Source organism: Lycium barbarum, chromosome 5 (genome assembly GCF_019175385.1).
Source record: "Lycium barbarum isolate Lr01 chromosome 5, ASM1917538v2, whole genome shotgun sequence".
NCBI lineage: Eukaryota > Viridiplantae > Streptophyta > Magnoliopsida > Solanales > Solanaceae > Lycium > Lycium barbarum.
This window is the reverse complement of record NC_083341.1, coordinates 28,658,689-28,674,965: the sequence shown is the minus strand read 5'-3', so window position 1 is coordinate 28,674,965 and position 16,277 is coordinate 28,658,689. Positions and strand designations below refer to the sequence as shown.

The 16,277-nt window shown below is 34.0% G+C and overlaps 1 long non-coding RNA gene across 1 annotated transcript; it reads right to left on the bottom strand.

Moving 5' to 3' along the window:
• Positions 1 to 1,835: 1,835 nt before the first annotated feature.
• On the bottom strand, positions 1,836 to 5,204 carry LOC132640785 (uncharacterized). The gene is made up of 2 exons (XR_009582370.1): positions 5,123 to 5,204; positions 1,836 to 2,202 (listed from the first exon to the last, which is right to left on the bottom strand). It is a non-coding gene; the product is annotated as an uncharacterized LOC132640785 (long non-coding RNA).
• Between the last annotated feature and the right edge of the window lie 11,073 nt (positions 5,205 to 16,277).

The following is a 16,277-nucleotide window of genomic DNA, read 5'->3' as shown; positions in this document are numbered from 1 at the left end:
GGGCAACAGTTTCATGATTTCGTCTAGGGTGAGTTTGTTTGGGACTAGAAGGTTGTGGTTGGGCTTCTTCCTCCTCCTTAGACACGCCCCATTACTGTCTATGGAGTTTCGGATCTCTTTTAAAGTTGGTGTCATCTCTATTTGACCAAACCTAAACACCATCCATTACAGTCCCAATATCTGGTGAGTCCCTCGATCAACTCTTTACAACCCTTCATAATCATTAGTGAGGGTCAATGTCCAAGGCAGTTGGTAAAAGTTTTTAGTTGCTCGGTATCTAATCATTCCCACCATATTTTCAGCATGTGGGGTGCCTTGAGGACCATGTCAAACTTTAGGTTGGAAGGCATCTACAAAACAAAATACAGTTAATCCTCCTCCCCCCCCCCCCCCCCCCCCCCCAAAAAAAAAGGACAATGGTTTAACAAAAAAGACGCAATCACGTTTCCAATTAGCATACAGTTGGATGCGGTTTCTTCGGGTCATTGACCGTCATGACACAAGGTGGTCATCTAACGGACTTAAATACGTCTCAAATATTCAAGCCGTCTAGGTAAGTATGTGCTAAATAGTCGGGATTTAGCTTCACTGTATCCTAGGAAAAGTAAAGTGGGCTTTTCAAATGACTTGAGACTTGAGCGAACTAGTCGAGGTGAACCGTTGTGGACTGCTGGACGGCCACTAACCGATTATATCTTCAACGCGTTCCAAAGAAATTATTTTGGATTTTTAGTGAATGATCGAGCACGAACACGCGCAGTCGCCATTGACCATGCAATTTTTTGTCAATTTGGTGGAGTTTTTTTATATGCATGCCATGACAATTATATATACAAGAAATTAAAAAATTAAGCAAATAATTACAACAAATCACACAGTATTGAAACTCTTATGGTTAGAACCTATTTTTAATCCCCAGCAGAGTCGCCATCTATCACGGTTCACTTTACGCGAGACATAAAAGCTACTTCATAGTTCTGGACTCTTTTGAATTTATTATTTTTTGGAGTCACCACCTAATTTAAAAGGAAAATTAGGAAAACCAAGTCAAAAGGATTTAGTCAAAAAAGAGATAAATCCTTTTTAAGCCAGAGTTTGGATAAGGGTTCAAGTGATTCCTCGAGGAAGGTATAAGGCACCCCGATATTAGGAATTCGTAGAATGCAGTTGACCTTCGAGTTTCAAAAGTGTGATTTGCAATATTTGCTTAAAAACAGTTTAAAATCTTGTATATAAAGTCATGACATATAATTTAAAATGGTTTTGGTAAAATTCTTCATTTCTTAATGAAAAAGAGTTGAGTTCCTGCGTATAAGGTTCAAATGGTCATTTTTTTTTGGACCAAAACACACCCAAGATTTACCTAAAGTAGAGTTCGACTTGATTTGGTCCTAAATGAATGTACTATTTGTTATCCTTATGAGTTTTGAAATATTTCAAAGTGTATATTTTTGCAAAATATGCCACAAGATTATACAAGTGTCCTTTTAAAGTTAATAAAAACCTTTCCATTTTAATGTCAACCACATTCGTTTTAATCCCTTTCCCAAACTTGCACCCAGATGATGTTCCTCCTGTTTTGTTCAAGTTAAGTGGGCTTGGCCCAAAACCAGATTTGTCTCTTTTGAAAATCATTCAAAACCTTTTTTATTGGAGTACTAAATCTCCTTCAAACTCAATCTTTTGTTTCCCTTTAAAAATTCCCATGTTGAAAAGGTTTTGTTCCTTTGGCAAATAGTCCATTCGTTCCGTTTTCTTCTTATAAAAAATCCCAAGTTAATGTAATTGAACTTTTAAATTAGTACCACTGTTTTATCCATTTTGTAAAAGAAAAGTAAAAATTGCCTCTTCCTTGTCATATTTCGAAAGAAATACTATCTCTTTATCTTTTGTCGAGTCCAAGTTTTTGAGAAAAGATTCGGGTTACTATTCGTTCTAACAATATCACGCATCGCGTTTCCTAATTTCATCTAAGTTCTTAGCCATGGGTTTCAATACTTTACAAGTGTTTTCACAACAACAAGCACACAAAAGTAAAAAAACAAAAAACATAATGGACTAGTGGGCCAACCAAGCCCACCAATTAAACCATTTTCACCCATGGTTGGGCCTTCAATCTCTGTGTTTGACTCGATCTACATGCAATGTTGGGCCTTAAGCCCAACGGAAGCGGCTGAATATGCATCTCTTGGTCCGATTGGCCTGTGTCACATGAGTTCATACAAAGGAATGGGGAAAAGGAGAATTGAGATTAGAGGGCATCTACACTTGACAAATTATTTAACAAGAGATTCCATAGAAGTATATCACTGAAGTGCAATTGTATATTCGAACACAGATATACCTATCAGTCTAAAACAAGCACATGAACGACCAGTAGGCCCAAGTAGAAAAGAAAAGGCATGACATATAGGCCCAGAACCAATTCTAGCACGCAAGAGCAAGAGAAAGAAAGAAAAAGAAAAAGAATGAGCTTAACCCATTTATACAAATGCAAGGCAATCCATATTCTGATAATACACATCAAGTATACGTGATATACATCCTCTGTATATTGGGTATACATAGGGTTCATACTTTGTATACCTTGATTTATACTTCATCATACCGACTGGTAGAGCAAGGAGGGAAGTCTCAAGCAAAGGGTTCAATTATTCATCTCAGATCAGCATCAACAATCCAAGGATACACACATATACAAAGGATATACTTGACATATTCAGAACCTATATACTTCTTAAAACCTCCATGAATTTCACCAAGGAAAGAATCAATCTAAAATAACAAACTCATTTTTTCTCTTATGGACTCCAAACACACATCTATCATCCCTTAATCCCCACTCATCACAATCATAGCCAGACTACAACGATATACAGTATAAAATAAAGGAAAACAGCTTATGTCCATTCAAACATGTGAAAATACCAACCAGAGGATTGAATAAATAACTAAGATGAAGAACCAAAAAATCAATATTAATGTCAGTTAACACATTCAAAACTTCTTGGCATATACTTGCAGAGGGTCAAACAGAATGATGCAAGTATGGGAATCAAGTGTGTCATGCACCTAGGGCCAATTACACAGTTATCTGAAGGGCAGAAGTTCATACACAGATAATCCAATGGTATGGCAAGCATTTTCTTAACCAAGACTATCTCAATTAACATTCAGCAATTTTACAAGTAATGGAGGGGAAGTAGAAAAAGGATTATGTCCACTTATCAATTGTTAATCATGCACCTTAAGTTAGAGCATAACTCATTTAAATCTAAGAAATCATTTCCAGGTGTTCAAATAAGTATTGCTCTTTGTTTCGACTTAAACATACATTAAGCATATTAACGATCAGGAAACTCATTTGTTTGATCACAGACCTCGTCATTTACACTCGGACAAGTCATAACAGGATTCTAGTTGCTTTAAACATGTTTCATGCAAGTGCACAACTAAATAGGGACAAGTTCATGGCCTAGGCTGTTCTTAAAGGGGAAGGTCACTTCTAATCCTTTATACTCATAGGACAGTGAGTAAAAGGACAATGACAATGCCCAGCACAAAGAGAAGAGGTCAAAATGCACAGAAACACCTGCTGATTTACATACAACTCAGAATCCCCTTTTAGCATGTAACGTCATATGATTTTCATCCTTTCTTCCTACTGAGACTTTAAAGTGTCCCACAGATTGGTGATTTAATGGAGAGGAACCCCAACTGTTTAGAGTATGCAGTACTAGGCTGAGTGGGTACTCAAAGTCTTTTCTCATCCCCTCTTAACCCTAGGATATCACTTTACACCTTCCCACAACCAAGTGAATACCTTCTAGGTCTCCTTTATACTTAGGGTGATCACAAATAGTTGATTTTTACCTCTAATGACTTACATTGATTCAACTTATCATGACAAGGATAAACACCTTATTTCTTAATTCCCTAACTGTCTTAAACATCAATTTCTATTTAACCTGAACTGTACAGTACCAACACAAATCATTTTAGCAAGATTTCTTAGCATAAGTAGTCTATGTATACATATTGAAACCAAAACAAACGTCACAATCACTTGGACAAACAACAGAATCACACAGGAATACAAGAGATGGCCACTTGAAATTATGAACATGCTCTTTTGAATTAGTTACCTAGTTATAAACTTACCTGATTTTCCTTACCAATAAACAGTTTCAATAGCATGCTCCTGTGTGTTGCTCAGTAGCATAAGATGAACACTAATCATTTAACCATATGTTAACAGCATAACCATATCATTTCATGTTAAAATATACTTATAAGCCAATGATTTTTCACCACTTAGAACAGCTGAAACAAACTCACTCAAACAGACAATCTAATACTTGATTAAAACTTGCTTATGATGATTAGCTTTGTATTTGAACACATGAATTCACATTTAATGTAACTAACACAATATATGAATGCACATGAACTAAAATGAGCTAAGCAAGGCTTATACAAGCAACTACACACAACAAACTATCATTTGAGTGAACTAAAGCTAACTGGCCAACTTATAAACTTGCTGACAACAGGAGTATTACAATTAGAATAGGTTTGGACAAACTAAACTCATGTTTGATCAAGAAATGCAGTACAACTTAATCAGATTTAGCATAGCACATGCCTTCTACAGTTTAAATGGAATCTCATGGACACAGGTTGACTCTTAACATGTCAGACTAACTACCGAACTTAAAATCAATATTCAAACACATTTCTACTATGCCAAGCTGACCTACTAACCTATTAATCCACACCCATCACAAGTTAACCAACTAAGGCATGTTGACACAGGTTCAACAATCAAGATAAGCTAACTCATGCTAATACCTCAAAGGTAAATTAACTAACTAATGTTGACACAAATACATAAGACAAAACTCATTCACGGGCTAATACACTAAAGCTAATCTAATTAACAAACTTGCATGCTAATCAAACATAAAGCTAATCTAAACTAAACAAGAAACAGACATTTACTAACATTAACTACTACTATACTAATCTAGCAGTTAACTAACATATAAAACATAAAAACACATAAGCACTTAGCAAAACAATAAAAATTACTAAAAATAAAAATAAAAGAAGGAACCTTTACTTTTTTCAAGTGCAGCCTTGGTCGAGGTTTGGAATTGAAGATCCTTTTTGCTCCTCAAAGCTCCCAAGTCAGCCACGAAATGAAAAAACGAACAAAATTAAACTAGTACTCAAAACTCAAAAAATGCAAATGTCCAATTCTAGTCAGTCACTTGCTTAATTTCAAGTATCAATTTTTATTTTTTTTTGTGAAAATACGTGAACTTGTGTATGCGTTGTGTTAGGAATGGGGTTTGTTATATAGAACCCCAAAAACCCTAAACTTGGGTACTCAATCGATGTGCGACAAAAGAAATTGGAGGGATTCAATTTTTGAATCCCTGTGAATCATTATGCACCAATGAAAAATCGAGAACAAGAGGACAAAAACCATCAAGGTTTTGTCCTTGCTTGTGCAGAAAAGCAAAAGGAGAGAGATAAGGGTTTTACCTTCATCTACGGTTGAATAACGGTAGCGTGGAGGAGAGAGGGTAAGATAAATTAATGCTCTTGCCTGAATAGCCTAGCATTGACTGAAATAAGGCGGTCTCACCTGAAAATATGTCGTTTCCAGTAATGTTCAAACGAAGAGAGACATTATCTCTTTCTGAAGACTAGGGTTTGTGACCCTCTTCAACAAAAGAAACAAATCAGAAACAAATGTTTGGTGTGTTTGGTTGAAATAAAAGGGAATGGGACAGGTCTCGGCCGAGAATAGTGGTGGGCTTGGCCCTACAATTTTAGGTGCTAGAAATAAGAAAACACACGTTCACCATACATATTCTGATATTTTTACACTTGATATGAAAATGAGGTATCCACCCAATTCGTGAAAAGCCGTGTGGAGTTTATTTAGTTTCGAATATCATATTACAAGCTTGACTCACGTAAAAATAAATTGAAGACGTGCGGAATAGCAAAAACAGGAAGCAGTCAGCAATAACATATATAACTAAAGAACTGGAAAGTTAAAAGATGTTGTTGCCATAGCGAGAAGGTAAAAAAACTAACGCAGGCAGCTCGGAGCTTTTCAAGCCTAAGGATATAAATTATTTCGAGAATGTTTAGCCTATAATTTGATATGATGCAAAGTAAGCAACATGAAATGAACCAAGAAAAGAGAAAAGAGCAGAACAAAAGGCGTCGAAGGAAGTAGATGGAGAAAGGGGAAGAACCAGACGAAGAAGAAAAGGAAAACAATATTATTAAGTTGTTTCACACATATTATCGAACACCACCGGTGCATCAGTGCGGAAATCATGTAGTTGGTCACATATATGTAGAACTGTGCATTCATGTGGCACTAAAAAAAAATTCATATGGAAGCATAAACGTAGGACTTTCTCCTTTAATATGGTGCAACTGGCTGATGAAAATGCAGATAATTCCACATGACTGACATATGACATGCGACAAATAAGAGACTTTGCTCACAGAACCCGGCTTCTAAAAACTGAGCTACTGAATAATAAAGCAAATACCTCTCAGAGAAAAAATGCTTTTAGAATCAAAGTTAATGATAAATATCACATATTTGCAGTCATATGAAGGGAAAAAACATAAACAAAAGCGAAAACTAGAAGCAGAGAAGAGAAATATTACCCTAGCAGAGGATTGGCGAAGCTAGTAGGCTTCAAATCTAAGGTAGAGACCCATGAAGTGATAACAACTATGATTCCGAAAGACCACCAGAGAATAACGATGACAGAAAATCCACCAAGAAGAGGGAACAAGAAGAGCGAAATAGAGGAGGTTTTGAGAGAATAGCTACTCCCTCTGTTTCAATTTATTTCTTTTTAATTCGAATCAAAATAAATGATTTTTTTTCTAATTTAAAAATAAATTCATTTTATGAAATGATTTACAGCCACACAAATATTCAAGACTTATTTTAAACCATAAGTTTCAAAAGTCTTCATTCTTGCTTAAATGTCGTGTCCAGTTAAATAAGTTCATATAAATTAAAATAAATTGAAACAGAGGAAGTATTAGAGCCCGTTTGGATTGGCTTATAAGTTGCTCATAAGTTGCTTATAAGCTGTTTTCAACTTTTTTGAGTGTTTGACTGGTCAGCTTAAAGTCATTTTATGTTTAAAATAAGCTCAAAAAAATAATTGAACCCATTTGACTTAGCTTATCTAAAGCAACTTATAAGCTGAAAACAGCTTATAAGCCAAAAAAAAATAAGTTAGACTATCCCTACTTACTTTTTTTTTAGCTTATAAGCTGTTTGCAGCTTATAAGCATAAGCCCATCCAAACAGGCTCTTAGATATTGTCGGAAGCGGCGTTAAGAAAGCCCAAGCGGTCACTGTCGAGCTGTGAGGAGGAGAAATGCACGTGCTAAGCTGCGAGCGTGGAGGTAACACATTGTTGAATGACACTGATATTTAGATCAGTAGAAGGACACATTAGAAATTCAGTGGCTGACCCTAAGCAGCTGTCGTTAGTGGCTTATATATAGGTAGTAATACTAGACAGCCTATGCTCGTGCTACGCACGAGCCCAACACTTTAGATTATAGTGCATCTATGTGTATGTAGTTGTCTTTGAATAGTGATTATATATATATATATATATATATATATATATATATATATATATATATTATGTTCAAAACACGATTAATATAACATTGTAGTTTGTGCTCCGTATCTAAAATTTTATTATATTAATGTTTGCTACGAATACAAAATCGGCAAATTTATTAATATTTTTTAAAAGAGAAGACTTGTTTAAAAGGAAACTATTTTTTTCTCTTTGAGATAAAACAATAGCAATATTTAAGCATCAGTTGATACTTTCAATTTTAATTCGATTAATTTAAAGGTGTAAAATACTTATTATTTTTTATCAAATTTTGATTTGGATAATTCTAATTCAAATTATTAAATTAATTTTACATGTTTAAAACGAAACAAAGTAGAAATTGATTTTCTATTTAAACGAAGAAATACTATTTTTTAATTTTTGGTAAATATTCTCGGTTTAGCTCATTTTACTTGTCATGTTGTCTTTTGCATGGTTTTTTAAGAAAACGTCGATTAGAATTATAATTTGACTAATTTACCTTATTCAGTATTTGATCTCCATTTTATATATATTTTTTTACGACATTAATCTCTTTTCACATTTATTGGAGTAAGAGTAAAAATAAAAAAGTAATTAAATTCTATCTTATTTTAAAATATAAATATTTTAAGTATATTTATTTTAGTGAACATAACAAATAAATGATATGGCGAAATAGCAAATACAACAGTTTAATATCTAGATTAAATCTCAGGCTAATATAAAAAAATTAAAAAAAACTATATGGTTTGACTACTTATTGACTTAATGAAATACTTTGAAAATTATATGAATATTGTTTGTTTTTTTAATATGGAGCGCACTTTTTTTTTTGGACATTATTAATTTGAACTATTTTTATGCATATATATATATATATATATATATATGTCCACTTTTTTTTTTTTTTACAGTGAGTTTGAAGATGGTGGGTTCCACATTTTTTTTATATTGCTTGATGTTGTTTAGTATGAGGTCCACCCTTTATGGGTGCACTTTTTTTTTGGACATTATTAGTTTGTACTATTTTTATGCATATAATATATATACATATACTATGTTCAAAACACAATTAATATAACATTGTAGTTTGTGTTCTGTATCTAAAACTTTATTATATTAGTGTTTGCTACGAATACAAAGCCAGCACTTTTTTTTAACATTATATTCTTTTTAATATGGAGTTCACTTTTTTTTTATCTATTGTTTGATTTTGCCAATATGGGATACTATGTTCAAAACACGATTAATATAATATTGTAGTTTGTGCTTCGTATTTAAAACTTTATTATATTAGTGTTTGCTATGAATACGCACGTGGCAATGAATCCATCATTATTGACTTAATGAGATACTTTGAAAATTACATGAATATTGTTTGATTTTTTAATACGGGATGCACTTTTTTTTTTTTACATTATTAATTTGCACTATTTTTTTAATATTAGTTGTTGTTTAATATATATGGGGCCCACAATTTTTTTTATATGTCCACTTTTTTTTACAGTGAGTTTGAACATGGTGGGTTCTACCCTTTTTTTTTTATATATATATTGCTTGATGTTGTTTAGTATGAGGTCCACCCTTTATGGGGTGCACTTTTTTTTTTTGGACATTATTAGTTTGTACTATTTTTATGCATATAATATATATACATATACTATGTTCAAAACACGATTCATATAACATTGTAGTCTGTGCTCCGCATCTAAAACTTTATTATATTAGTGTTTGCTACGAATACAAAGCCAACACTTTTTTTTAATATGGTGTTCACTTTTTTTTTTTTTTTTTATCTATTGTTTGATTTTGTCAATATGGGATACTATGTTCAAAACACGATTAATATAATATTGTAGTTTGTGCTCCGTATTTAAAACTTTATTATATTAGTGTTTGCTACGAATACGCACGTGGCAATGAATCCATCATTATTGACTTAATGAGATACTTTGGAAATTACATGAATATTGTTTGATTTGTTAATATGAGATGCACTTTTTTTTGGACATTATTAATTTGCACTATTTTTTTAATATTAGTTGTTGTTTAATATATATGAGGCCCACAATTTTTTTTTTATATTAGTTGTTGTTTTTAAGATATATGGGTGGGGCCCGCAATTTTTTTTTTAATTAAATTGGAAACGAACGACGAAAGTGAGACGACGAAAGAAAGCCCCAACCAGCTCTTCTTAATAGTAGAAATATAAAAATAAGTTTTTGTTTTACTTGTAAAGTTTTAGCAAATCAAAATTATTCTTATCGTAAGTAACTACGTAAAGTAATAATAGTGAAGCTTAGGTTTACCAAGTATAATTAATAAGTTTAATTTAGTAAAATAAACCTCTCATAAAAACCTTTTTAAAAAGGAAAAAAAAAAGATGGGGTGGAAGTAGCAAAACCGGTTCGGGTTAACCGGTTCCGATTAACCGTTTATTATATATCGGTCCGGTTTCAATTTTCTTGGAACCGGAACCGGACCTGTTAAACCGATAAAATCGGTGGAATTAAAAAATAAATTAAATAGAGCCGTTGGAGCAGCCCAATGGACCGTTGGGCAACGGTCCATTTGCAAAAATGGTCGTTGCCAAACGGTCCCAAACCCAGTTTTTGCCCCCCCCCCCCCCCCAACTTTTTTTTAAACACTTTAACCCATCCCCCACCCCTATATAAACCCCTCTCCATTTTCATTTTAATCCACACCAATTCACTCTTCTCTTTCTCTCAAATCTCAATCTCTCAATTATAGTTATTTTGCAACAATTAGCCACTTTAAATTTCTCTCAAATAAATATTATAAAGTCTTATTATAGTTTCAATTATTAATTTTGCAATTATAATATTGTTGGTGGAGTTGGTGATTTTGCAACAATCCGAAGTAGCTTTGGTGGATTTGCAATTCGAGCCGCCTTCTCTTTGTTGGAAATTAGTCCGGCAATTTGGTACCTTCGTTCCAACTCTATCTTTATTTTTCGCAATTTAATTCTAGCAATTTAATTTGTTGCAATTTATTTTCTTGTGATTTATTTGAGTGTGATTTAAATTAATTCTATTTAATAATGGCGAAGAGATTTAGACGTGGTGCCGGTAGTAGTGGTATTGTTAGGGGTGGGCTTAATGAGGAAACATTTGTGGAAGAAACACCTAATTTAGGTATTGATGTTGGTGGAAATAATCCACTTTTAGGTCATGAGGCAATGCGGCAACATTATACCGACACTTTTAATGAAATTGATTATGATGATGATGAAACACAAGCCCCCGAAAATCCCATAGGAGATACATGTCATACACAATCACATACACAAGACAAACCGCCTAGAACTTGTAAGTCAACCACTAAAATTTGGAAATTTATGACTAAGGATAGGGAAAGCCAAACAACTAAATGTACCCTATGTGGACAAGTATTTGCTTTTAGGCAAGAAACTAGTAAGGATGGTGGAACGGGTACACTAAATGCTCATATGAGAAAGAAACATATGGATGTTTGGGGAGAGCAAACGGGTTCAAATGTGGGGAGTATTCAAATGACGATAGACCCAAGAACCGGTAAAATTTTTAAGTATGACAAGAAAAAAGAGCGTGTAGAAATAGCTAAAATGGTAGCTTATGATTGTTTACCATTTTCCTTTCCTTCGGGTTTGGGGTTTGTTACTTACATTCAACGTTGTTATAATCCGTTATTTGAGGGTATTCTTAGAAGTACTTGTAGAGCGGATGTTATAGATTTGTATAAAAAAATATAGATTTTATTTGCGCCATGTATTTAATAATTCTTTAAATTGTAATGTTTCTCTTACCGCTGATTTGGGTCTTAGTCTTAACAAGTTAGATTTTTTTGCTATTACATGTCATTGGGTTGATGACAATTGGGTTATGCAAAAAAGTATTATATCTTTTTTATATGATGAAGGAAAAGGTCGTCACGATGGAATTTTTTTAGCGGATTCAATGTCTACTATTATGAGATTTTTTAATATTTATAGAAAAACACTTTGTATTGCTTTAGATAATGCTTCTAATAATACAAAGGCGATTGGTCTTTTAAAAAGAGAATTAAACCCTCCGCTAAAAAATATTTTTCATGTAAGATGTAGTTGTCACATTTTAAACTTAATTGTTAAAGATGGTTTTGTGCTTTTTGACGATTCTATTCAAAAAGTTAGAGAGGCGGTTGCGTTTCTTTTTTGCAATGCTAATAGGGGAAGACTTAGAGATTTTAAGAATTGTTGTGTGGAAAATAACCTTAGACCTAGAAAAGTTCAAGTAGAAATTGAGACTAGGTGGAACTACACTTACAATATGCTACAACAAGCATATGAGTATAGGATTCCCCTACAACAAGTTCACAACAAATATAATATTAATAATGATGATTGGTTAAATTTTACGCATTGGGAAGATGTTAAGGAATGTGTTGAACTCTTAGAAATTTTTTATAATGCAACTCTTGCTTTTTCTAAACAATTCTATCCCACGGTAACCGAAATTTTAGCCTACTTAGCAGAAATAGATAGAGTTTTACAAGAGTATAAATATAAACTCGGTTATCAAGCGGCTATTTTTGATATGACAACAAAATTTAAGAAGTATTTTTTTTCCCATACCAACTTTATTTATATTGGGTTCTCTTTTAAATCCTTGTTTAAAAGTGTCTTATACTAAAGCATTGGTTGGTCAAATTTATACATTTTTAGAAATTGAAGAGGGAGTTCAACCATCTTTAGCTGAAGCCGAACTCGTTATTGATGATGAGTTTAGAAAAGTTTTTACTCATTATTCTAATTTGGAAGAACATGCTACACCCGTTGCTCCACGCCCTACTACTTCTCAAAGTAGCAAAAAAGGCTTGTCGGGTTTAAAAGTTTTACATTCACATCCAACCCCTTCTTGTAGTGCAAACTTTGATGAATATCACTTTTATTTGATGTAGCCAAATGTGGATATCAAGGAACTAGATGAGTTGGACGTCTTAGCATGGTGGAAGAAATACAAGGCAAGTCATCCGATACTCTCAAGAATGGCTCGAGATATCCTTACGAGTCAAGTATCAGTGGCTTCGGAGAGTGCATTTAGCCAAGGAAGACAACAAATTGGAGACCATAGACACTCATTATCCGGCTTTAGCTTACAAGTACTAGTGTGCATTCGCGATTGGATTAGATCGGAGCGACGCAACCAAAACTTAGAAGCGGAGGAAGGCGAAGAGGAAGAGATTGAAGATTTGATAGCAAGTAGACCGGACCAAATGGAAGACTTTGAAGATATCTCCATGGCCGAATATGATATCGGGGAAATTAACCAAATGATTGAGAATTGGTGATTTTATTATTCTACTACTTCTTTGCAACTCATGTATTATTTGCAAGTTAAAATAAAACTACAACTTGCAAATAAATGTTATCCAAGAATGAATAAAATATATGGCTCATTGAGCTTTCTTCTATTTACTTGTGTTTATATTTTTACTTATATTAAGTTAGGATTATACCTAAAATATACTAAGAATATACTTATAATATACATCTACTTAAATTAAAAACTAGAAAGTTATATACTTGAAAAATAACTAAAATATACTAAGAATATACTTATAATATATAGTATACATATAACTTAAATATATATATATATATATGTGTGTGTGTGTGTGTGTGTGTGTTTTTAAGTTATGTGTATACTATATATAGTTATAAGTTAAATATATATATATAAGTTATATAACCTAAGTATATTGATATATATATTAGAGAGAAATACTATGGAAAGAATACAATTCGGAGCCAATAACTTAGTAGCTTTCCAGCCATCAAATTGGACTTTTAAAGTATTACCAGAACACGTAATAGACAGACAACAAAGATGCTTAGTGGATAATTTATGGATTTCGCATAATGGAAAAGATGCTAAACATTTTGTAGCTACTATAAATTCTCTCTGTCAGTATTTTACAGACCAAAATTTAGACAAATAATTTAAATTTTATGTTGTAGTTCACGGTAAAACTAATGGTATTTTTCAAACTTGGATAGAAGTGGTAGACTCTATTAAAGACATAAGAAAACCTCTTTTTAAAGGATTTAATGATTTCACTGAAGCGCTAGACTATGCTAGGGGAGTATTGGGTCCAAACTACTATATTTCTCCAGCTCTCAGACAAAATCCAGATAAAATCCCTCAGTACAAGGTACAAAAAGACACAGACAATATAATTTTTTGTGATCACTGCTCTACTATGACCGACGTGGTCAAACGATTAAACCAGCAGAAAGAGACATTGGTTCAAGAAAAAATGAAACTCTTGGATCAAGTGAAGACATTAGAACAAAGATTACAAGCTGTTAAGTTCGAATTGATGCAATCTCAGAGTTCTCCATCTTAGAGAAAAATGGATGAGACGGGTGTGCATTCCCCAATGAATGCAGTCAGACCCACTGTATCGGGTAAGGATACAGCTAGTCCGGTTCAAATGGTAGCCGGTAAAGACTTATCAAATCCGTTGATGGCTGTCACTTTGCCAAAAACTGAAGATGAGGGATGTTCAAGACGGAGACTACCAAAGACACTTACGCAAGGAGCAACTTCTACAAAGAAAAGCACACTTGCAAAAAAGAAAAAGAATGAAAAAATAGAAAGTATAGTAAAAGAGACACTAGAAATTGTTTTCCACACAAAGGAACAAGATAAACATATAGTTAAAAATCCTAGCCCAGAATTATCTCCAAGTCAAGGGATGTCACCAGTCCATAGTTCAGATTTCGAAGGAGATGATATAAATTTCCAAGACAGTGCATTTCAAGACTCTCAAGATCCAAATGATGTAGACTCAGACATGAGTTTTGATTCTATTGCACTACATAATTTAGACACATAAAATATATATATATATATATATATATATATATATATATATATATATATATATAAATAAAAAAAAATAAGATAGTGCGGAATGATAATAATACCCCTACGGTCTAGTCTGAATAACACAAGAGCATCTAATAAGGGGAATAATACAAGTATAGAATACCAAAGCATAAGTGTCTATGTCTTTGGATAGAATAGGACATAAAGATAGAGAAGTCTTCAAGGCAGCGAGCGGCCATGCTTACCCAGGAGACTCGAAGATAATGCTGAAGCGACTATCAGCCACACATCACAAAAGTGGATCCAACCTGGTACTCTGCATTCATAAAGAATGCAGCAAGTGCAGGTCAGTACAAAACAACAGTATTGGTAGGCATCATCGGCCGACTAAGCATAGCTAACACAAATCAGATAATAAAGCAGATAAATCAATAAGTATAAGTCAATGTAATCAAATCCAAGTATCCGTCATAGCCTATGTAAAGCATCTAATCCCAAATATGCCAAGTCAGAATATACCCAATCCAAATCCAACATCACAAGTACAACACCAAACATTTCAAAGTCAAGTCATAATGCAATGCAATGCAGTAGTGTATGAATGCAATGCAATGCCATGCAAATGTTGTGTACATATGTACTTCAGACGGAAATATCGACATCTCGGTAGCACAACCTAGTATGACTCGCGAAGTCTAAGTGCCACCCATTCCGAATATTTTCCCAATAGACTGACGAGGCCCTAGATCTTTGCCAACAGGGGGTTGTCACTGCCACCACCCTAGGGGACCCGCGGAATCCATGCACTATCAACGAATCCGGAACTAACATCGGATATCGGCCATGCAATAAACGATTTCGAAACTAACATCGAATATCGGCCATCTCACGTCACTCAAGTAAAAGATTTTTATCAAGTATCATATTTCACTCAATCAACGATTCTGGGATGAACACCGGACATCGGCCATCTCACGTCAAACAAGTAAAAGAGTTTTATCCATTATAATCAGGATATCAACAATGTATCATGAAAATGAGAGTGTGTGCAATGCATAAATCAACATCAATAATCATGCTCAATATCACAAGTACCAATAATGGGCACGCCAACAATATATCCGAATCACAAATACCAATAGTGGGAAATATCCGAGCTTTAATATCAAAATGGTAAATAATGAGGGTCTAAGGGCTTTTAACACTTCATTAATTTTACAAACTGTCCGTCACCCACTTTAACGGCATTGAGACCGCCCCAGCAGTGCCGCTTCAGCGGTCAATGCAAAAGCCTTTGGACCGCTCCAGCGGCAGGGCTACCGCTCCAACAGTGCCACTCCCGCAGTGCTGGTGCCGCCAAAGTGGGCACCAGACACCAGAAAACTCTCCCAAGTATCACAATTTGATCTGATTTCTGACTAATTCTCAAGGCCATTTGCTCACATACCATACACATAGACACACATAGAAACTAGTTACGAACGTGCTCGTTGCCTCAGAATTCCTAACGGAGGTCTCGTTGACCGAGTCAACCCCCGATGCCTTAGTTCCAATTTTCAACCCAAGTCCCAAAATGCATCCGATTGCATCGGGAATCGAACCAAATACACACAAAAGTTCTAAGCGAACATTTAGACCTCTTGGAATCGACACGATTTCGAAAAAGGTCCGTTTAGCCAAAAGTCAACTTTGAGTCAACTATTTTTCACTTTAAGCCTATTTTTCACGAAGTTCC